This window comes from Bombina bombina, chromosome 6, assembly GCF_027579735.1.
Source record: "Bombina bombina isolate aBomBom1 chromosome 6, aBomBom1.pri, whole genome shotgun sequence".
Lineage (NCBI taxonomy): Eukaryota > Metazoa > Chordata > Amphibia > Anura > Bombinatoridae > Bombina > Bombina bombina.
Window position 1 is genome coordinate 423,522,380 of NC_069504.1, and position 24,770 is coordinate 423,547,149.

The 24,770-nt window shown below is 38.9% G+C and overlaps 1 protein-coding gene across 2 annotated transcripts in view; it reads right to left on the bottom strand.

The window, feature by feature from the left end:
* ARHGAP26 (Rho GTPase activating protein 26) overlaps positions 1–24,770 on the bottom strand; it is a 1,495,203-nt gene that overhangs the window by 891,100 nt on the left and 579,333 nt on the right. The window lies entirely within an intron of this gene.

Sequence of the window (24,770 nt, forward strand, 5' to 3'; positions counted from 1 at the left end):
CTTCACACCAGAATAAGTAGGTTCTCCACACCTTATGATAGATGTGACAAGTAACCGATTTATGAGCTTGAATGAGAGTATCAATAACTCTCTTGGCTAGGACTAAGCGTTCAATCTCCATGCACTCAGCCTCAGAGAATCTAGATTTTGATGAACAAAAGGACCTTGTTCCAGCAGATCCCTGTGACAAGGTAACTTCCACAGAGGAGATGATGACATCCCCACCAGATCCGCGAACCCCATCCTTCGCTGCCACGACGGAGCAATCAGTATCACTAATGCCTGCTCCTGCTTGATGCAGGCCACTACACGAGGAAGGAGTGGTAACGGCGGGAAAAGGTAAATTAGACTGAACCTCCAAAGCACTGCTAATGCATATTATTACCTCCGCCTGAGGATCCCTGGATCTCGACCCATATCTGGGTAGCTTGGTATTGAGATGGGACGCCATGAGATCTATCTCCGGCATCCCCCACCTGTTGCAAATCTCCCTAAACACCCCAGGAAGGAGAGACCATTCCCCCGGATGAAAGAATCGTCTGCTGAGAAAATCGGCTTCCCAGTTGTCCACACCCAGAATGTGAATCGCTGACAGCGAGCAGCTGTGGGCCTCCGCCCATTCCAGAATCCGAGATACTTCCATCATTGCTAGGATGCTTCTCGTTCCACCCTGTTGGTTGATGTAAGCCACCAAGGTTATATTGTCTGATTGGAATCTGATAAAGTAGGATGAACCCAGAAGGGGCCAAGCCTTCAGAGCATTGAAGATTGCCTGAAGTTCCAGAATGTTGACTAAGAGGGAGCATTCCTCCTGAGTCCACAGGCCCTGTGCCTTCTTGGCACCCCAAACAGCTCCCCATCCTGATAGACTTGTGTCCGTAGTCACAATCTCCCAGGATGGTCTTAAAAAAAAAAAGTATTTCAACATGCATACCAGATCTAGGCTGTGCATCAGACACTCTTTATGAGAAGAAGGGTTATGACATAAAGAAGGAACAACAATTTCCGAAAACACTTTAGAAAGGAAACCCAATTTAGCACACAGAACTACCTTATGAGAATGAAAAATAAGGTAAGCGAATTCACACTGCGAATTCTATTAACTGGCTTACTCGTCTGAATCATGGTCTCAATGACCGACTCAGAAAGCCTATGCTAGATAAAATTAAGCGTTCAATCTCCAAGCAGTCAGCTTCAGAGAAACGGGATTTGGATGAAAGAATGATCCTTGAAGTAGAAGATCTTTCCTCAGTGGAAGTCTCCAGGTGGTAGAGATGACATCTCTACTAGGTCTGCATACCAGATCCTGCGAGGCCACGCCGGTGCAATGAGGATCACTGACGCACTCTCCTGCTTGATTCGAGCAATGACTCGAGGAAGGAGAGCGAACGGAGGAAAAAGGTACGCTAGACTGAAATTCCAAGGGACCGCCAGAGCATCTATGAGGATCTCTCGACCTTGACCCATACTTTGGAAGCTTGGCATTCTGTCAAGATGCCATGAGATCCAGCTCCGGCAGTCCCCGTTTGATAATCAAGCTTGAAAACACCTCCGGATGAAGTTCTCACTCTCCCGGGTGAAAACTCTATCTGCTCAGAAAATCTGCTTCCCAATTGTCCACTCCTGGAATGTGGATCACAGATAGACAGCAGTTGTGGGTCTCTGCCCACTGAATAATCTTGGCTACCTCGGTCATGGCCAAGGAACTCCGAGTTCCTCCCTGATGGTTGATGTAAGCCACTGAAGTTATGTTGTCCGACTGGAACCAGACAAATCGGGCAGAAGCTAAACGAGGCCAAGCCAGAAGAGCATTGAAGATTGCCCTCTAGGATGTTCTAGGATGTTTATGGAGAGCACAGACTCCACCCGAGTCCATATTTCCTAAGCCTTTAGAGAGCCCCAGACTGCTCCCCATCCCAGCGGGCTGGCGTCAGATGTTACAATCACCCAGGAGGGTCTGCAGAAACAGGTTCCATGGGAGAGAGTCGTGGAGACAAATCCGCATAATCCCTGTTCCATTGCCTGAGCATGCATAAACGCAGAGGTCTGAGATGGAAACGAGCAAACAGATGATGTCCATGGCAACTACCGTCAGACCGATCACTGCCATACAATGAGCTACAGAAGGCCGAGGAGAGGACTGAAGGGCCCGAAAAGATTTGAGGATCTTTGATTTTTGACCTCTGTCAGAAATTCTCATTATTACGGAATCTATTATTGTTCCCAGGAACACTATGCTTGTTGAAAGAATGGTGCCTGAACCAGAATGTCATCCAGATAAGGCGCCACTGCCATGCCTCGCAACCAGAGCACTACCAACAAGGATGCCAGGACCCTTGAAAAAATTCTGGGAGCTGTGGCAAGACCGAATGGAAGAGCCACGAACTGGAAGTGCTTGTCTAGAAAAACGAACCTCAGAAACTTGTGATGATCCCTGTGGATAGGAACATGCAGGTACTCGTCCTTTAAATCTACTGTTGTCATGAATTGACCCTCTTGAACCAAGGGAAGAATGGAATGAATAGCTTCCAACTTGGAGGACGGTACTCTAAGGAACTTGTACCGTTCCCAAACGAGGACTGGAACTATCACTCCAGGAGAGGAAGTCCCTGAACTCAGTTTTGGAAAATCCTCTCATCATATCTGGATTGCAGATACTCAAGAATGAGAAATCTGCCCCTCGGAGGAAATCCTAGATAGGATTCCAAGAAACACGACTAAATCTTCCTTTAGTCTTATTCTGCGCAAAATCAGGAGACAAATATACCAGCTAAGTCCAAACAAGGACTCATCCTTGAAAGTAAACACAAAATAATGAGGAAACATAAAATAATGAACCTGTGACGGATACCCCTGGCTACCCCGACTGGGTAGCTCCGCCAAACGGGTCCTGCTTCCTCCCTGCCGACATAAGCTCGGGGCCTGACTGCTAATCTGTATCTAGCAGCTCGTTGACGCTTATGCTCTGTTGCCAATTCTCTAAGGCCAACCTCCATGATTCTATCTTTAAAAATGCATGGGACAAGCATAGGGCTATCCTACGAACTAGATAAGTTTATACTGTTAGGTAAGGTCGGGCAGACTTGCTGGGCCTATGGCTCTTATCTGCCGTCAATATCTATGTTTCTATGTTTCTATTCCCAGACTGCTGTATCAAAGCTCCCTGCAGGCTCTGTGGCATGCTGTTTAACGCAATCTATCAGTCTTTTGTATCTCTGTTCCATCTCCAATTCCATGCCACATATATAATCCAAATCGGCTTGCAGCCAGGGTACCCCTGAGAGACTCAGCAGGCTCCCTCGGTACTCACAAATGTCCTTAAGTCTCCACTCCTCCTGACTCCCAAAATCTGGGTCCTCTGCCATTAGTTCAAATAGTAATCCAGGGCCGCCATAGCCAAAGCCCTCTGTGGGGACACCATCACCCAGCCATGGCCACAATTGCATAGCATACCATCGGAGGGCCCTGTAGCTGTCATCCAGAACCATCTCCTCCTGGACCAGTCCATCCAATTCAGACAGCCATTCCGCCCGGGGCTGTCCTCTAAGGCAAGGTACTCGGAACTTCCACTGGAGCCAGTAATCTTCGTCATCAGGGGAGAGGGTTGTTACTCGATAGGCCTGCTCTTGTTTAAGAGCCTCTCTCCAGAGTCGTCGGTGGACAAGGTCCCTTTGTGCCAGCATGTCCCAATACGAACTAGGAATGTCCAGCTGGGCCAGCGCTTCCTCTGCTCTCTTTAGGAGCTTGGTTCCCATAGTTACCGGCTACTGTGGCACGTCTCCTCTGTTAGCAGAAACTGTGTGATAGAAGCAGATCACACCGCTGCCAGCCAATGTGATGGATACCCCCGGCTACCCTGACTGGGTAGCTCCACCAAACGGGTCCTGCTTCCTCCCTGCCGACTGCAGCTATGTAGCAGGCAAGTGACCACAGCCTGTAGCCACCCCTGATGCCCAACAGCACCAGTACTCAGGGTCCCACCCTGTGGCAGACTCCAGCTACCAGTCTAGGTAGCTCTGCCAGAGTGTCCTTCCTCTCCTATGTAGTCCAGGAAAAGTGATTTTAGCTGGAGCCAACCCAAATAACTAGACAGACTAGCATTCAGGTTAGACAAGAACTGATTTTATTGAGAACACACACTCCTTTTATACACACATCTCATCTTGATAACACAAAGGACAATCCCACAATTTTCCCGCCATTCCCGCCCCTCCAGGCAGCCCGGCACCTCCATAGGAACCACAGTCTCACATAATCCCAATACTTAGGGGTGGCGGTTTCGGGTGATCCCGGTGGGGTGGCGGCACCAGGGTGTCATTTTAAAGCTCTCGGTCCCCAGATGCCTCAGTCCAAAAATCAGCATGATTCGTTACTGGGGACCGGAGTTACAGTCCGTTGAAGTTATGGGGTTAAGCGGGTGTCCGTTGTGAGGCGGCCGACCGGGAGTTCCAGGAGCCCGGCCAGCCTAGGAGGGTTTTCCTGGCCATAAACCATTTCTTCTCTGAAGACAAAGCAAACAAACAGCTTCCAGAGATGGTGGTTGCTCTGAGGAGCCCAAAACCACTGAGAAACAACAGGGGTGAGGTTGTAGGGGGGTGGGGGATAGCCTTAGCCGTCTGGTATCCGTGACAACCTGCAACTGCAGAACAATAAAGCCTAAGCTGAACTGCGGAGCCACAGGTAGGCTTCTTGTCTGAACAAGATTTCAGCCTCAAACTGACGGACTAGCACAGTAAGTCTAATAAGGCAAGGTATTGTTGAAAGGAACAATTAAACCTCCAGCTTCTCATCCAAGGACCTGAAAAAGAACACCATAAGGATCGAAGATCCATGAGATGTGGTAGAAAATTATCCCTCTACTTAAGACACTGTGCCTTTAATGTAGTCATTTACACTAAAAATCCTTGAGGGACGGGAGACAAGAAGAAAAAGTATCCCTAGCCTCTCCTATCCTGGAGAAATTCCAAAGCACGTCTAGAAACACTTCCTCATAGAAAGGAACATCACTGGAATGATAGCATTCACAAAACTCTCAAAGTTTGAAAATGACAAGGGAATCAATGTCGCCCAAATAGCTAAAACCTCCTTTATGATACATAAGGTGAACAAGCATGCATCTGAAACATATGACTTCAGCATCAGATGAAGGAATTAAACTGTCCAAATCTGAGATTTCACCCTCAGAAACCTACCGGCGATATCTCTTCACCAACTCAGAAGAGAAAGCAACCAGCGTAGAAGAATGTGTAGCAGAAACCTTACAATCCGAATAACATATATCCTCTTGCATATTTCCTGACGATAAGGAAAAACAGGCAAGCTGTAGATATCGCAAAGGACACCTAAGCATTTCTGTACGCAAATATACTCCTCCAGGAGATTGTGAGGAACCGCAGGGCACTGCATGTAACGCCATAGAGGCTTGAGACAGATAAGGATAAAACTGTGTTATTGTCTAAACAGTATCATACTGGTAGATATGAGGCTCAGAGGATTAGCATATATCTTAGAGATACCTAAACTGTAAAAATTGCAAGCAATCGCAATCATCCTTGAGATTAAGAGGAACAGCAGGGCACTGTCTGTGACCCCGTTAAAGCTTGGGACATATAGGATAAGCTGTAACAATATCTAAACAGCATAATCCTGGGAGAAAATGAGGAACTGAGGCAGCAAACCATTTGCCCCACAATGAGTCTTTATTAAAAACGAAATTCATACTGCTATAATAAAAATAGTGAATGGAATTTTTTATAAAATATTTAAAATATTATTTCATGAGTAAATCCTTCAGGTCTAAGTGTAGCACTTGGTACATAATGAAAAGGTACGCCTATTGTTGCATCTAAACATTGGACAATAAATCCTCTTAAAATAAATTCAAACTTGCAACACCGATCTCCACCTGGAGAAACGAGACGGAACTATGGAATGTATTCTCAGATTCCAAAATGGCACCACTCTGTGTCTGTGAAGGAGGAGGTGGGAACAAAAACTGCAGCAAACGAAGCGCGCATACATTGCGCTTAATCCGGCCAAAACTAAACATCTTTCTAGGGGGAAAACAACCCTCGCACTGAGTTCCTCCCTCCTTCCCCAACACATAAAAGCAAATGAGTCAGAAAAAGGAGAACAAGCTCTCCTCTATATAATAAAGACAAAAATATTGTAACATCACAGATATGTACTGTCTCCTCATTTCTCCTTTAATAAACTTTAAAATACATAAGAATTTGAAAAAAAATTATATGATTATTCTGAGCCTCCAACTAGAGTTAACCCCTTCTATCCTGAAGTTAACTCCTAGGTCTCCCTAATCACAGCAATCATTCAGGAAATACTAAAAATCAAAGTATTAACCCCTGAAGCTGTACTTGTCACATAGTGCCTATGTCCTCCCTGAAACATCCCATAAGGGATATAATAGTCCCAAAATAATGTTCAGCCTTTAAACCCTTAAGAGCAAGTCCCCCAGACATAGAAGAAAAACACAGTTACCTGCATCTAGCCGTCCAGCAGGAGGACAGCTCACCTGGTTTGAGAGGCACACCTCACATAGACCCGTGGAAAACAAGCAAGACTAAATAATCCTAATCAGGCTTTAAGGACAGGGCAGCAACAACTAATTGGGAGGCGCAGTGAGGATTATACCCCACAAGTTCCCAATTGCTTAAAAGCCACCATTGCTCTACTGAAGAGACTGACATGGACTATGGCTAAACTCCAGGAAGTAGCAGAACAAACTTGCTCGGCTGTAAAATAATAAAATCTTGATTGAAGAATCTTCTTTCAGACACCTAAACTTTACCACCTCCTTGCTCTTAACGTAGGCAAAGAGAATGACTGGGGATGGAGGGAAGGGAGGTGATATTTAACCGCTTTGCCGTGGTGCTCTTTGTTTCCTCCTGCTGGTCAGGAGTGATATTCCAATAGTAATTATAGATGATCTGTGGACTCATCGTGTCATTAGAAAGAAATCAACTATTCATTTGAAGTTCAGACTAAGTGCTATTGCATTGTCTTGTTATCTTGCATTTGTTGACTATGCAAATCTACTGTGTTGACTGGTCCTTTAAAGGCACAACACAAGTCAAATTTAAACTTTTGTGATTAAGGTTGAGCCTGTAATTTTATACAACTATCCAATTTACTTTACTATTATAAAATGTGCTTTGTCCTCAGGAGCAGCACTCCACTTTTGGAGCTTGTTGGTGAATGGTGGCTGCACATATACACTTCTTGTCATGTGTTCTGCTAGCTCCCAGTAATGCATTGCTGCTCCTGTCTAGTCTTTAACAAAGGATTGCAAGATAACAAAGCAAATTTCATAACAGAAGTTAAAGGGACACTGAACCCAATTTTTTTCTTTTGTGATTCAGATAGAGCATGCGATTTTAAGCAACTTTCTAATTTACTCCTATTACCAATTTTTCTTCGTTCTCTTGCTATGTTTATATGAAAAAGAAGGCATCTAAGCTAAGTAGCCAGACAATTTTTGGTTCAGAACTGGACAGTACTTGTTTATTTGTGGGTGAATTTATCCACCAATCAGCAAGAACAACCCAGATTGTCCACAAAAAATGGGTGTGACGAACCAAGGTTATCCAACCCTGCGCCAGTCACTTATTTGGCACAGAAAGGGTTATCAGCCCTCTTTTCTGTCACCAAAAGGTCACAATCTAGCCACACCAGGCAAGCTTGTGATTCAGTTTAGTGGGTGCAAGAGTTAACCGCACTCCCTTAATCTGTACTAGACGTAAGAGAAATGCCCAACACTCCCTTTTAATGCCACCCACAATAAACTATCAATCCTATAGCTCAAATACTGACACAACTTAAAATTTATTAAAGGGAAAATCCTAAGGAAAAACCCAGACTCTACACATTAACTCTAGAAATACAATTTAGCAGAAAATAACCTAAATTATACAGTTCTAATATTCCAGTCTCTTTCAGTAGCGTGGTTCAATTATTAGACAAAGGCCAAACTTAATAAAGGAATTATTTATTATGCCAAAAATATTATGCACAATGCATTATTAATAAAAAGTTGTTACAAATAAAATTACACACGCAAACAGTGTTTTAAAATCAAAAGGAGAAAAACAGAATTGAATACTTTACTAGCTTCAAGCTCTGTGCCCGGGGATGGCAGGAAAATGATGGCTCCTTACTTCTGTACAGCAGCTCCCCTTGTAAGAATGACAATCTTATAGTTAAAAAATAAGATTCTTAAACCTACTTTTCAGAGATCAGGTTGCTTAACCACACCCTCCTGGGTGGGCTAAGAAACCCCCCTGTCTTTATGACCTTCGATAGACTAATTTCTTGCCTGAAATTATACAATCCAGTATAATCTCTGCTAGGTAAGAAATTTCTATATTTACATATCTAGAACCTTTTAGTTTTATTGGGAGAATCGGTTTGATATCAAATATGCCATAGGTTGTCATATTTACCTTCCTTTAGGTTATAACAGTTTTAACCCACATATGTACATAATATACCAATGTCCTGTCAGTGACCTGGTCAGTTTTTGTAATGAAGGGCCTGTTTTGCATCAGGCATTCTATTGACAGCTTAAGCCATAAACTTTATCCTGTGTATCTCTGTGACTAAGAGCTTCAGTGACTTTATGACTCAATGCATACACACTAACATTTGGTGGGCTATTTAGGAAATAGGTCTGGCAGTTCAAAGAAAACACAAGTTACAATTCTTCTTGACAACTGTTTTGGAGTTCAAGCTACACAAAGTTAACTCCTTAGCAGCTGAATCCTGAGATATTCGTGACAATGGGCCGGCATCTAAACTTATATTCTTGCCTTCAAATAAAGATACCAAGAGAATTAAGAAAATTTGATAATAGGAGTAAATTAGAAAGTTGCTTAAAATTGCATGTTCTATCTGAATCAGGAAAGAAAAAAAATGGGTTCAGTGTCCCTTTAACTAAAAAGTTGTTTAAAACAACATTGCTCTATATAAATCACAAAAGTCAGATTTTGACTTTAATGTCACTTTAACTGAACATTCTAAGGTAAAACATCAATGTCTCCTTAGACCCAATGAAACATAGAGTCTAGGAAATAAAGGTGTAAAGTGTTAAAAGTGTGGCAGCACTGTGTCACCTCCAGGGAACCAAGCTGCCCACGTCCTCTGAGTCAACCTTGTTGCTTTCACCTCCAAAATAAGAGAGCTCACAATAGTGTAGCACATTTCAGACAATGTGGTAGGCGCACAAACTGGTTATACTCACGAGATTGCAGTTAAAATAAGCCTTTTATTAAAATCATCACAAAAGGTGTCTTCAGGTGCAGCTTCAGGTTTTATTTAAAATACAGCTCAATACGTTTCGGCTAAAAGAAGCCTTTATTAAGAGCATAAAGTTAAAACAATTTCTGGAATAAATGGTTATATGGTTTGTGAAACGCTGTGAAACACTAGGATTGACCATTGGAACAAATAAAAGGGACTTTCATTCATGAAGTATAACATACTTCATGCAGAAAGCTCCTTTATTTGTTTCAAGTGTTCATCATTCTGAGCTGCTCAGGCAGCCCATGGCGGAACGCTGTTTTGCTTGAGAGGTGACTTTCACCTCTTAGCCAATAGCCGTGTGGAAAATCCGGCTTGGTGCCCAGTGGAGGCGGATTTCCCGCATGCTATTTGCTAAGAGGTGCAAACGTCACCTCTTAGCAAAACAGCGCTCTACCGTGGGCTGCCTGAGCAGCTCAGAGTGGTGAACCCTTAAAACAATAAAGGAGCTTTCTGCATGAAGTATGTTGTAATTCATGAATGAAAGTCCCCTTTATTTGTTCCAATGGTCAATCCAATAGTTTCACAAACTAGGATTGACTTTCACTTTAACTAATTCCCAGTAGTGCATTGCTGCTCCTTCAACAAACATATCAAGAAAATGAAGCACATTTGATAAAAGAAGAAAATTAAAAAGTTGTTTAAAATTGCATGTTCTAGTTAAATAATGAAATTTTAATTTACTGTCACTTTAAATAAATGATCTAACAGAACAACAAATATAACCCACATAGTTAAACGTGAACACCAGTTACTCTCCTGTCCTGAGAAGGACACAGCTGGTCATGGGAAGGAGCAGGAATAAATGTAACCCGTAACGGAAAGATTTTTTTTTATTTAACCCTTACCTTGCCAACAAGCATTTGTGTAATTAAAAAAAATGATATAGCAACAGCTCAGCTAAATTCCATTCTGAATAAAATACAAAGATACAATTCAATAATGTATTTCTTTTAAGTTTCAAGATTTTTTTAAATGTAAAAATAGACAAATCCTTGTGAAATTACATTTTAAAGAAAAAATAAAGAAAAAAACACACAAACTACATAGTTTCTCTCCTGAAGGCAAAGAGACGGGAAGAACAGACTTAGAGACCACTAGGAGTTAAAAAAAATTATCAGCCACTACTTCTGTAGCAGTCACCTCCCTTCAATAAAAGTCATGCTCCAATCAGCATCCAGATGACAAGTTTCCGATATGTCTTAAATGTTTATTTGCCAGTACTGGAATGTATAAGCATTTCTTCTAATAAATCTCTGCCGGTCTGACACTTTAGTGTTTATAATTAACTAAAGTATACTAGTGTGATTTATAAGTGTACATTTGTTTAGATCAGTTCTCTTTCTGCTTGAAACTGCAGTTTATAATCCTAAAACTAGCATGTCAAATATTCACTGCTACTGAAACCCAGAATAAATAGTTTGTTTCATTGGTCTTGTTCATGAACCCCTTTTACATAGAAATAACAAAATGAAGCTACAGTTATAGAACAGGTGATTAAAATGAGTTGGATTTACAATGACCCATGCTTTTCTCAAATATAAAGGGATAATCAGGTCGAAATTTAAATGCACATAAATGAATTACATAGTTGAATAGATGCATATTTGCAACATACAAGTATTGGCAAAAATGCTATTAGTAAAAGTTTTTCTGTGCATGTGGAGCATAAATAGATATTCTCAGTGCACCAGCATCTAAAATACTGCAGCTGTTTAGAGTGCCAGTGGGGCTTGTATCACATCAGCAATTAACAAACTGAGTCATTACCAGATGGCACAAGCACTTGCTCTCTAAGCAAGTGCTGTGTTTACGTACGGTGCATACTTAAATACACATTTGAAACAGCTATAGCTTGTATTAAAAGCATTTTGCTAATACATGCATATAACAAAAATGCTTCTATTCAAAACTGAAATGCACCCATATAGATTCCAATTTTAGCTGGAATGTCCCTTTAAAAGTTCATGGTACAGATAGTTCATGCATAAAAGACTTTCCAGATCACTTCATATTTGCTTAGCTCTTTTAGTGTCCTTTATTGAAAAGCATACCTAGGTATACTCAGGAGCAGAATTGCACTACTGGGAGCTAGCTGCTAATTGGTAGCTACACACATTTGTCTCTTGCCATTGGCTCACTAGATGTGTTTCGATAGGTCCCAGTAGTGCATTGCTGCATATAAGTTGATTTTAACTATGTGTTTAACCTCCTTGCAGGGCTTAAATACATAGTTTTATGAAAGCAACAGTGCAATGATAAATACTCTAACACAGAGCATTTTTTTGCACTTGCATGTCCCTTTAACTGCACAAGTTTTTTTTCTCTTTAAAGCCAGATGTATATTATTGATATCCTTTTATACATACATATTATACATTTGCTATTATAATGCCATGCTATATATGTTACTGAAACCCCCAAATACCAAGGAGAAAGAAGCTCTAAACATCATAAAGCAAGCAGATATTAATGCTAAACAGCACACAGGTGTATCTATTTGTTTATCATTATTTAAAATGATTTAAATTAAATGTATGATAAAAGAAGAAAAAGTAAGATGCCTTTGTTAAGAATGTTTAAAATATATACTTGTTACAGTGTAAAGGCACATAAACCCCAAATTTCTCTTTCATGATTCAGATAGAGCATATCATTTAAAACAATGTTCAAATTTACTTTTAGCATCACATTTAATTCATTCTCTTGATATCCTTTTTTTTAAGGAGTAGTATTATGCAGTATTACTGGGAGCCAAGCTGAACACATCAGGTGAGACAATTACAAGAGGCAAATTGCAGACACTAATCAGTAACTAGCTCACAGTAGTGTATTGCTGCTCTAAGCCTACTGAGCTATGCTCTTCAACAAAGATTAATGTTTACTTAACTATCCCTTTAAGTTCATCACATTGTAAAAATATATTTGCCCCAAAGGAAAATCTCTTTTTCTGTAATAGGCCAGACTCTCTCAACCCCCCCCCCTTTTTTTTAAAAAAAAAATCTCAGTGATTACCAAGGTGCCCATGGTTTTGGCACTATTGTAGAAAAAAACTATTTATATGTCATGTGCACCACCTACAGGTAAAAATAGAATACTGCATTAACTTTCTAGAAAAAACAACTGGTATGAATTAATTCTAAAATAAAGTATATGACAAGTATACTATAAACATAAAAAATAATGCACATATACACATGAATCAATAAGGAATACTTATTAATATGTATAATAATAAAATTAATAATAATATTAATAATAAAAGTAATCAACAGGTCCACTCTAAAAACATAGTAGATAAGGTTGAAAAAAGACTGAAGTCCATCGAGTTCAACATATACAAATCTAAAATACTTACAAAAAGCTCCAGTTAAGCTTAAATAACCCCATTAAAATGTGACCCATTTAATACTAGCAATCATATCCATGAATTTTGTTTATATACAGAAATTTATCCAGACTATTTTTAAATGTATCTATGGTATTGGCATTCACTACCTCCTTTGGTAATGAGTTCCACAATTTTATTGCTCTTACAGTGAAAAAACGTTTCCGTTGCAGGAGATTAAATCTCCTTTCCTCCAACCTTAAATTATGACCTCTTGTCAGAACCAATTTTCTTGGAATAAAAAGAGCTTCTGCCATCTCTGTATATGGGCCTTGAATATATTTATATAAAGTAATCATGTCACCTCTCAAGCGCCTTTTTTCTAAAGAGAACAGACCCAGTTTGGCTAGCCTCTCCTCATAGGTTAATTTCTCCAATCCCCTTATTAGCTTTGTGGCCCTTCTCTGAACTTTTTCTAGTTCTGCAATATCTTTTTTAGCAATCGGTCCCCAGAACTGCACTCCAAACTCAAGGTGAGGTCTTACCAGGGCTTTATATAATGACAGAATTATGCTTTCCTCCCTTGAATCAATGCCTCTTTTAATACATGCTAGTATCTTATTAGCCTTTGAAGCCGCTGCCCTGCATTGTGCACTCATTTTTAGCTTGTTATCTATTACTACTCCCAAATCCCTTTCCTCCTGTGTTTGGCTAAGTCTTGTCCCATTTAAAAAATACATAGCCTGCTTATTTTTACTTCCAAAATGTAGAACCTTACATTTTTCCGTATTAAATCTCATTTTCCATTCACTTGCCCATAGTTCTAATTTTCGCAAATCCCTTTGCAAAGAGAGTTCATCCTGCTCTGACCTAATGACCTTACTTAACTTAGTATCATCTGCAAAAATAGAGATGTCGCTATTTAATCCTTGCTCCAAGTCATTTATAAAAATATTAAAAAGAACAGGGCCCAGTACTGATCCCTGGGGGACGCCACTGATTACCTTTGTCCAATCTGAGTATGATCCATTTACTGCTACTCGTTGCTCCCTATCTTTTATCCAGTTATTTATCCATGAGCTAACATTTTCAGCTATTCCCAGTCCCTTAATTTTGTGCATTAATCTCTCATGTGGCACTGTATCGAATGCCTTTGCAAAATCTAAGTATTTCACATCAACTGATTCCCCTTTATCTATATTTTTACTTACTTCCTCGTAGAATCTAATTAGATTAGTTTGACATGATCTATTTCTCCTAAAGCCATGCTGATTAGAACTCATAATCTTGTTTACACGAATAAAAAGGTTTTTATAGGAGGGTATTTAAATACTTTGCTTGAAGTTGGAATATTACAGCTTGCCAAACCTTTTAAGAAACACCACAGGAGTTGGCAGCTGTATTACAGAAGAATGATTACTTAGTGAAGTTATCCTTTTAACACCTTTTAGAGCTCATATTTGTGAAGCTACTCAGACTCAATTCAGAATACAAGGGAGTACTTTATGCAGGCAGGGCAGGGGTACGCCTATCTGTAAGGTGATTGACTGACAATATGATGATAATTATTACTACTATTTTCCTGACTCAAACTATTAGTATTTGTATGATTAATAAAGACAATGGAAATAGATGTATGGATACCACTGTCACAGTTGTGTTTAATTAATGTTACATTTTAGTCTCATATAATCATGTACCAGTCTATGTATATAAGTGCTCTCTGGTGTAACAGACATTTTCATATAGAAAAAGAACCAATCTGTCAAGAACAAAGAACAGCTCAGGGCTTGTTCTATGGTCCGGTCACCACCTGGGAAGTAGCTTGTTTTAGCCCAATCGTGCTTTTTACAGAGAACTTTCTTAAAGTATAAGTCTGCTCTCGCCTAACAAGGTCAGTCCAGCCCAGAAATACCAGGCAATTCTCTGAACAAGAGATTAACCACCCAAGACAACTGTTTTCATTATTCTTTTATTTAAAATCCCATATTTACAATTAAAGAAATCATAAAATAACATTTCCATTAAAAGCAAAGAAAAAACTTAACTGCAACTTTAATAACTTTTCTTAGTGATAACATGAATTAAAAAGTAAAACAAAAACACAAATATTCCTAAACTGCCACTAAAAACTGTCCTTAAATACTGTCCCTCAAAAACTTACCTAACAGCATCCTTCACCAAACAGAATAATACCTAAAGCTTTCCTAACGCTGTTCCTGATACTACCCTCTCTATACCTGAAGTCCATCCAACTGACCATAAAAACAGTTCAATATAAGAAAGAAAAAATAAATACATATACAGCAACCAGCAGTAATAAAAAAACATAAATTTATGTAAGAACTTACCTGATAAATTCATTTCTTTCATATTGGCAAGAGTCCATGAGCTAGTGACATATGGGATATACATTCATACCAGGAGGGGGCAAAGTTTCCCAAACCTCAAAATGCCTATAAATACACCCCTCACCACACCCACAATTCAGTTTATCGAATAGCCAAGTAGTGGGGTAATAAAATAAGGAGTAAAAAAGCATACAAAAAGAGGAACTGGAAATATAATTGTGCTTTTATACAAAAATCATAACCACCGAAAAAAGGGTGGGTCTCATGCCAATATGAAAGAAATGAATTTATCAGGTAAGTTCTTAGGTAAATTATGTTTTCTTTCATGTAATTGGCAAGAGTCCATGAGCTAGTGACGTATGGGATAGAAATACCCAAGATGTGGAAGTCCACAGAAGAGTCATTAGAGAGGGAGGAATAAAATAACAACAGCTATTTCCACTGAGAAATTAAATCCACACAATAATAAAGTTTTTCTCAAAAAAACTTAAATCAAAAGTAGTAGAATCAAACTGAAACGGCTGCCTGAAGAACTTTTTCTACCAAAGACTGCTTCAGAAGAAGCAAATACAACAAAATGATAAAAACAATAAAAGTATGCAAAGAAAACCAAATTACGGATTTGCAAATTTGATCAACTTAAAAAAGTCAACAAAACAACTTATCTAGATGAAAAAAACAGATAAGGAGACACACAAGAAAGAGCTGATAAGTCAGAAACTCTTGTAGCAGAAGAGATAGTCAAAAGAAACAACACTTTCCAAGAAAGTAGATAATCTTCAAAGAAAATATAGGCTCAAAAGAAAAGAGCTTGCAAAATCTTTAAACCAAATAAGACTCCAAAAAGGATAAATTAATAAATGAACATGCTTGATACCAACCAAAGCCTGAACAAAACAGTGAATATCAAGAAGTTTAAACAAGCTTTCTGTAAAATAAAACAGAAAGAACAGAGATTTGTTCATTCAAAAAATTTGCAGACAAACTTATCCAAACCATCCTGAAAAACTGTAAAATCCTAGGAATTCTAAAAGAATGTCAAGAAAATTTATGAGAACACTATAAAAGATAGGCTTTCCAAACCTGATAATACATGTTCCTTGAAACAGACTTATAAGCATGCAATATAGCGATATAAACCTCTATGACTAAACACTAATCAATTTCCATACCCCTAAATTAGTAATTTGAGATCCCATCGGAAAAATAGCTGGCCAAAGAGAAAGTGTCCAAGGATGGCAACTGGACATCCAAACAAGATCCACATACTAAACCTGTGAGGCCATGCTGATGCTATCAGAAACACATGACACTGTTCCGATATGATCTTGGACATCACCTTTGGAAGAAAAAGAAAAAAAAAAAGAGGCGGAAAGATGTAGTCAGGTTGCAAAACCAAGACACTGCTAATGCATCCACAATCTCCACCTGAGGAACCCTGAACCTGAAAAGGTACCTGGGAAATTGAGATAATCCACCTCCCAAATGTCTAAAATCGTAGAAAATAGATAGGAGACAAATTCCATCTAAGAACGTATTCAAGATACTTCTTAATTGCTAAGGAACTACAAGTCCCTATTGTTGATTGACATATGCCATATTTGTGATATTGTCTGTCTGAAATAAAAAAAATTAAAAAACATAATTTATGTAAGAACTTACCTGATAAATTCATTTCTTTCATATTAGCAAGAGTCCATGAGCTAGTGACGTATGGGATATACATTCCTACCAGGAGGGGCAAAGTTTCCCAAACCTCAAAATGCCTACAAATACACCCCTCACCACACCCACAAATCAGTTTAACGAATAGCCAAGAAGTGGGGTGATAAGAAAAAAGTGCGAAAGCATAAAAAATAAGGAATTGGAATAATTGTGCTTTATACAAAAAAATCATAACCACCACAAAAAGGGTGGGCCTCATGGACTCTTGCTAATATGAAAGAAATGAATTTATAAGGTAAGTTCTTACATAAATTATGTTTTCTTTCATGTAATTAGCAAGAGTCCATGAGCTAGTGACGTATGGGATAATGAATAACCAAGATGTGGATCTTCCACGCAAGAGTCACTAGAGAGGGAGGGATAAAATAAAGACAGCCAATTCCGCTGAAAATAATCCACACCCAAAACAAAGTTTAAATCTTATAATGAAAAAAACTGAAATGATAAGCAGAAGAATCAAACTGAAACAGCTACCTGAAGTACTTTTCTACCAAAAACTGCTTCAGAAGAAGAAAACACATCAAAATGGTAGAATTTAGTAAAAGTATGCAAAGAAGACCAAGTTGCTGCTTTGCAAATCTGATCAACCGAAGCTTCATTCTTAAATGCCCAGGAAGTAGAGACTGACCTAGTCGAATGAGCTGTAATCCTTTGAGGCGGAGTTCTACCCGACTCAACATAAGCATGATGAATCAAAGACTTTAACCAAGATGCCAAGGAAATGGCAGAAGCCTTCTGACCTTTCCTAGAACCAGAAAAGATAACAAATAGACTAGAGGTCTTTCGGAAATCTTTAGTCGCTTCAACATAATATTTCATAACGATTCAATATTTTGAAATCCAGAACTGGTCTGAAGGAATTCTCCTTCTTTGGTACAATGAAGAAATTTGAGTAAAACCCCAGCCCCTGTTCCAGAACTGGAACTGGCATAATTACTCCAGCCAACTCTAGATCTGAAACACATTTCAGAAATGCTTGAGTCTTCACTTGATTTACTGGGACACGGGAAAGAAAAAATCTCCTTGCAGGAGGCCTTATCTTGAAGCCTATTCTGTACCCTTGTGAAACAATGTTCTGAATCCAAAGATTGTGAATCGAATTGATCCAAATTTCTTTGAAAAATCGTAATCTGCCCCCTACCAGCTGGGCTGGAATGAGGGCCGCACCTTCATGTTGACTTGGGAGCTGGCTTTGGCTTTCTAAAAGGCTTGGATTTATTCCAGACTGGAGATGGTTTCCAAACTGATACCGCTCCTGTAGGGGAAGGATCAGGCTTTTGTTCCTTATTGTGACGAAAGGAACGAAAACGATTAATAGACCTAAATTTACCTTTAGATTTTTTATCCTGTGGTAAAAAAGTTCCTTTCCCCCCAGTAACAGTTGAAATAATAGAATCCAACTGTGAACCAAATAATTTATTACCCTGGAAAGAAAGGGAAAGCAAAGTTGACTTAGAAGACATATCAGCATTCCAAGTTTTAAGCCATAAAGCTCTTCTAGCTAAAATAGCTAAAGACATATACCTGACATCAACCCTAATGATATCAAAGATGGCATCACAAATAAAATTATTAGCATGTTGAAGAAGATTAACAATGCTATGGGAATTATGATCTGTTACATGTTGCGCTAAAGCTTCCAACCAGAAAGTTGAAGCTGCAGCAACATCCGCTAAAGATATAGCAGGTCTAAGAAGATTACCTGAACATAAGTAAGCTTTTCTTAGAAAGGATTCAATTTTCCTATCTAAAGGATCCTTAAAGGAAGTACTATCTGCCGTAGGAATAGTAGTACGTTTAGCAAGAGTAGAGATAGCCCCATCAACCTTAGGGATTTTGTCCCAAAACTCTAATCTGTCAGATGGCACAGGATATAATTGCTTAAAACGTTTAGAAGGAGTAAATGAATTACCCAAATTATTCCATTCCCTGGAAATTATTTCAGAAATAGCATCAGGGACAGGAAAAACTTCTGGAATAACTACAGGAGATTTAAAAACCTTATTTAAACGTTTAGATTTAGTATCAAGAGGACCAGATTCCTCTATTTCTAATGCAATTAAGACTTCTTTAAGTAAAGAACGAATAAATTCCATTTTAAATAAATATGAAGATTTATCAGTATCAACCTCTGAAACAGAATCCTCTGAACCAGAGGAATCATTATCAGAATCAGAATGATGATGTTCATTTAAAAATTCATCTGAAAAATGAGAAGTTTTAAAAGACCTTTTACGTTTACTAGAAGGAGGAATAACAGACATAGCCTTCTTAATAGATTTAGAAACAAAATCTCTTATGTTAACAGGAACACCCTGAGTATTAGATGTTGATGGAACAGCAACAGGTAATGGAACATTACTAAAGGAAATATTATCTGCATTAACAAGTTTGTCATGACATTCATTACAAACAACAGCCGGAGGAACAGATACCACAAGTTTACAGCAAATACACTTAACTTTGGTAGATCCAGCATCAGGCAGCGATTTTCCAGAAGTATCTTCTGATTCAGGGTCAATCTGAGACATCTTGCAATATGTAATAGAAAAAACAACATATAAAGCAAAATTGATCAAATTCCTTAAATGACAGTTTCAGGAATGGGAAAAAATGCCAGTGAACAAGTTTCTAGCAACCAGAAGCAAATAAACAATGAGACTTAAATAATGTGGAGACAATAATGACGCCCATATTTTTTAGCGCCAAAAAAGACGCCCACATTATTTGGCGCCTAAATGCTTTTAGCGCCAAAAATGACGCCACATCCGGTAATGCTGACACTTTTGGCGCAAAAACGTCAAAAAAATGACGCAACTTCCGGTGACAAGTATGACGCCGGAAATAACAAAGAAAATTTTTTTTGCACCAAAAAAGTCAGCGCCAAGAATGACGCAATAAAATGAAGCATTTTCAGCCCCCGCGAGCCTAACAGCCCACAGAAAAAAAGTCAAATTTTAAGGTAAGAAAAAAATTGATTATTCAAATGCATTATCCCAAATAATGAAACTGACTGTCTGAAATAAGGAATATTGAACATCCTGAATCAAGGCAAATAAATGTTTAAACACATATATTTAGAACTTTATATAAAAGTGCCCAACCATAGCTTAGAGTGTCACAAAAATAAGACTTACTTACCCCAGGACACTCATCTACATGTAGTAGAAAGCCAAACCAGTACTGAAACGAGAATCAGTAGAGGTAATGGTATATATAAGAGTATATCGTCGATCTGAAAAGGGAGGTAAGAGATGAATCTCTACGACCGATAACAGAGAACCTATGAAATAGACCCCGTAGAAGGAGATCATTGAATTCAAATAGGCAATACTCTCTTCACATCCCTCTGACATTCACTGCACACTGAGAGGGAAACCAGGCTCCAGCCTGCTGCGAAGCGCATATCAACGAAGAATCTAGCACAAACTTACTTCACCACCTCCATGGGAGGCAAAGTTTGTAAAACTGATTTGTGGGTGTGGTGAGGGGTGTATTTGTAGGCATTTTGAGGTTTGGGAAACTTTGCCCCTCCTGGTAGGAATGTATATCCCATACGTCACTAGCTCATGGACTCTTGCTAATTACATGAAAGAAATTCTCTCCTAAAAGAGGCCAAGCCTGAAAGAGTTTTGAAAAAATAGCACAGAGTTCTAAAATATTGATTGGAAACCTCACCTCTTGAAGTTTCCAAACCCCTTGTGCTGTCAAAAGACTCTCAGACAGCTCCCCAACCTGTAAGACTTGCATCCATTAAGAATACAGTCCAACAAGGATGAACAAAAGGAGGCCCCCTGAATAAAATGATGATAGACTAATCACCAAAACAGAGAGAGTAGAGTGTTAGGATTTAAAAATATCAACTGTGATATCTAAAAACAATCCCTGTACCATTGATTCAGTATGCAAAGCAAAAAGAGATCTCAGATGAAAAACAAGCAAAGGGAACCACACCCGATGCTGCAGTTATGAGACCTAAAACTTACATGCACATAGCCACTGAAAGGAATGTTCTAGACTGTAAGTTAGACAGGCTAACGCCACTTACAATTGACTTTTGTCCGATAAAGACAAACACATGAACACAGAATCCATCTAGAAACCCAAAAAGAAGTGACCCTTGTCTGAGGAATCACGAAACTCTTAGGTAAATTAAATCCTCTAACCACGTCTTGAAGAAACAAAACTTAGTAGATTCATGAGGGATTCCACAAAAAGAAAAGTCCATATATTTGAATACTGCTCTTTCATATGTATGTATTGGGTACTTGTAAAGCACGTCTAATCAACCATAAGGGACTCAAGACGCTGCTCATTTAATCGACCTCGGAAAGATGAAAGGATAAATGGACCACGCTGGGAATTAAACCTGCAACCCTCAGGTTGCTACAGAGCTCACCCACAGTGCATTAACATGCTGAGCTAACTGTCCAGCTTTAAAAAAAGAAAAGCTTAAGCTAATACCAAGATGCCATCTAAATAAGGAAGCACGACAATACCCTACTGTCTAAAGCTGAGCTAAAAAAAAACAGTACGTGAATATGCTCTACTAAGGTTATATTCAAAATTCTAAAGAATCCTGAAAATAAGTACCAATTTCCTTAGAAATAGTAGTACAGTCCCAAGAGGGAATCAGAATAACCATTCTCTAGAATATAATACAGATAGTATATTGAATAGGAAAAAAACTCAAAAGCAAAAAATGTTAAAATCCAGATTTGAAAAGGATTACTAACATATGGCTAGATTACGAGTTTTGCGGTATGAGTGAAACAGCAGCGCTAAGGCTCTTTTCACTACCGATGGTATTACGAGTCTTGCAGGTTTAGGTGTACCGCACACTTTTTTGGCTGTAACGCAACGTAACTACCGCAGCTTTCCAAAAGTTCTTTTTCAATGGGACTTCCTTTGCGCCGGTATTATGAGTCTGCCTGGGAGCCCAAAAAGTGAGCGGTACACCCTATACCGTCAAGATCCATACCGTAAACTGAAAGTCAGTAGTTATGAGCCATAACATAAAACTCATAACTAAAGTGTCACAAAGTACACTAACACTCATAAACTACCTATTAACCCCTAAACTGAGGCCCTCCCGCATCACAAACACTAAAATAAAATTATTAACCCCTAATCTGCCGCTCCAGACATCACCGCCACTATAATAAACTTATTAACCCCTAAACCGCCGTACTCCTGCATCGCAAACACTAGTTAAATATTATTAACCCCTAATCTGCTGTCCCTAACATCGCCACAACCTACTTTACTGTTATAAACCCCTAATCTGCTGCCAATAGCCCCCCAACAGTAAAAACCCACCACCCACACAACCAAACCCCCCAAATAAAAACCTACCTAAAAAACCTAAGCTCCTCATTGCCTTGAAAAGGGCATTTGGATAGGCATTGCCCTTAAAAGGGCATTTAGCTCTTTTTCTGCCCAAACCCTAAGCTAAAAATAAAACCCACCCAATAAACCCTTAAAAAAACCTAAGACTAACCCCCGAAGATCCACTTACAGTTTTTGAAGACCCGACATCCATCCTCAACGAAGTTGTCAGTGAAGCCGGCAGAAGTCTTCATCCAAGCGGGCCGAAGTCTTCATCCATGTCGGCAGATGTCTTCATCCAGACGGCATCTTCTATCTTCATCCATCTGGCGCGGAGCGGCTCCATCTTCAAGAAAACCGGCGCGGAGAGGCTCCATCTTCAAGAAAACCGGCGCGGAGCATCTTCGTCTTCCAACGGCTCTTCTCGAATGAAGGTTCCTTTAAGTGACGTCATCCAAGATGGCGTCCCTTGAATTCCGATTGGCTGATAGAATTCTATCAGCCAATTGGAATTAAAGGTGAAAAAGTCCTATTGGACAATAACTTGCAAGTTAGCGCTGAGCAGCTCTTACCGCAAAACTCGTAATCTAGCCAATAGTTAATAGGAGGACTAGACTCCTAAAAGCTATAAAGAGAAAAATGTCCTTAAAGAACAAAAAATGTCCAAATGAAAAATAAGGAGAATTTTTAACAAATTGTCTGATACAGGATCCTTTGAGCCAAAGAAACCTTCATCAGTAGAATAAACTTAAATATGCTGTCGGTCAGAACAAAATTAATTAAATCTTAACAATTTTGAAAAGACCTCGTAAGTTTACTTAAAGGCATAATAGCAATCATAAACTTTTATGATATAAGCAACAACATGGGATGTTTGCAGATGAAATCAAGTACAAGAACTGGATATGCAAAAAACAGTAAATGTTATTGTACATGTAGAAACATTGCTAGCATAAAACATGATAAATTAATGCCACATAATTGAGCTGAAGAAATAACAGCTTAAAAAATGAAAAGAACACACTTAACTTTGTAGAATTGTGTTCCAAGGCATCATAGTTTCTACAGCAACATCAGAGTCAGAGTCAGGATCAGAATGAGACATATCGCAAAATGTAACAGAAAAAGAAAAATAACATTAGGCAAAACATTCAATTTCCACAATGTAACAGTTTTAGTAGAGAAAAACAAAATCAGGCACAATAGCCTTCAAAGTTCATGAAAACAGCGAGCAATAGAGGGAGAAGGGTAAAATAACTAAAACTTGGCACCAAGAATGACGCATTACGCAAAAAGAAGTTAAATTTTTTTGGAGCAAAACTAACACCAGGAAATGACACACCTCGCGTCCTAACAAACGCGATTTTGCGCCAAAACAACAAGCGTCAACAAAGATGCAGGAAATTATGACATTTGCGCCACCAAAGGCGCAACTTTGCGCCAAAACATTTTGCGCCAAGAATGACACAATAAAAAACAGCATTTTGCGCCATCGCAAACCTAGATTTCCCCGTGAAAAAATGAAAGTCAAATTAGAAAAAACTGAACCCCAGGTAAGAAAAAAGTTTAAATAAACTTCCCAAACATGATTCCTATACTAAAACTGTTTAGACTGCAAAGGAAAAAACACATAGACCTGGCTCATGGCAAATAAGTAAAATACATATATTTAAAACTTTATATTAATACATAAAGTGCCAAAGCATAGCTGAGAGTGTCTTAAATAATGATATATACTTACCGAAAGACACCCATCCACATATAGCAGATAGCCAAACCAGTACTGAAATCTATCAGCAGAGTTAATGTTATATAAGAGTATATCGTCTATCTGAAAAGGGAGGTAGGAGATGAATCCCTACGACCGATAACAGAGAACCCTTGAAAAGATTTCCCGTGAGGAAAACCATAAAATCAATAGGCAATACTCTCTTCACATCCCTCTGACAAACACTGTACTCTGAGAAGAATTGGGCTTTAGAATGCATAGAAGATCTTATCATAGAAGAAAACATAAAAAACAAGCACAAACTTACTTCACCACCTCCCATAGGAGGCAAATTTTGTAAAACTGAATTGTGGATGTGGTGAGGGGTGTAGTTATAGGCATCTTGAGGTTTGGGAAACTTTGCCAAGTTCATAGACTCTTGCCAATTACATGAAAGAAATTAATTTTAAAATATATATACAAATGTTTCAATTTTTTTACATTTTCCAGAAGCCTTCAGAGTTAGTTTCTCCCATACGGTTTTTGTCAGCACAAAAACAATCTTCCACGGATCATTCGTACACAAGCACTCACACCCACCACTTCTTTCTTAAAACAAACATTTCGTACATCCCACAAAAAATACTTTTTTATACAACATGTCATTAACCACATTGCTCTTGATTTAACACCCATGCACTGCCATCCATGCCACATCTATCTGCCTATTAATCAAAACTATCTCCTTCACATTCTTTCAAACCTGCACAATCTGAATCTCAGTCAGCCCACCAATTACATGCAGCTTCTCTCTATTCTGCAGAATTGCCATCACTTTCTTACGATTACACAACAAATCTTTTGAAACACCCAAAAACATATACTTCCTTATACACTTTGAAAACTTCAAAGAAAACCATGGTGACTCAAAACACTCATGCCTCCTGTTACTCCTTACGCAGAAACCAAACCTGTGTAACACACCACCTGCAGTATACTGCATCATACACTCAAC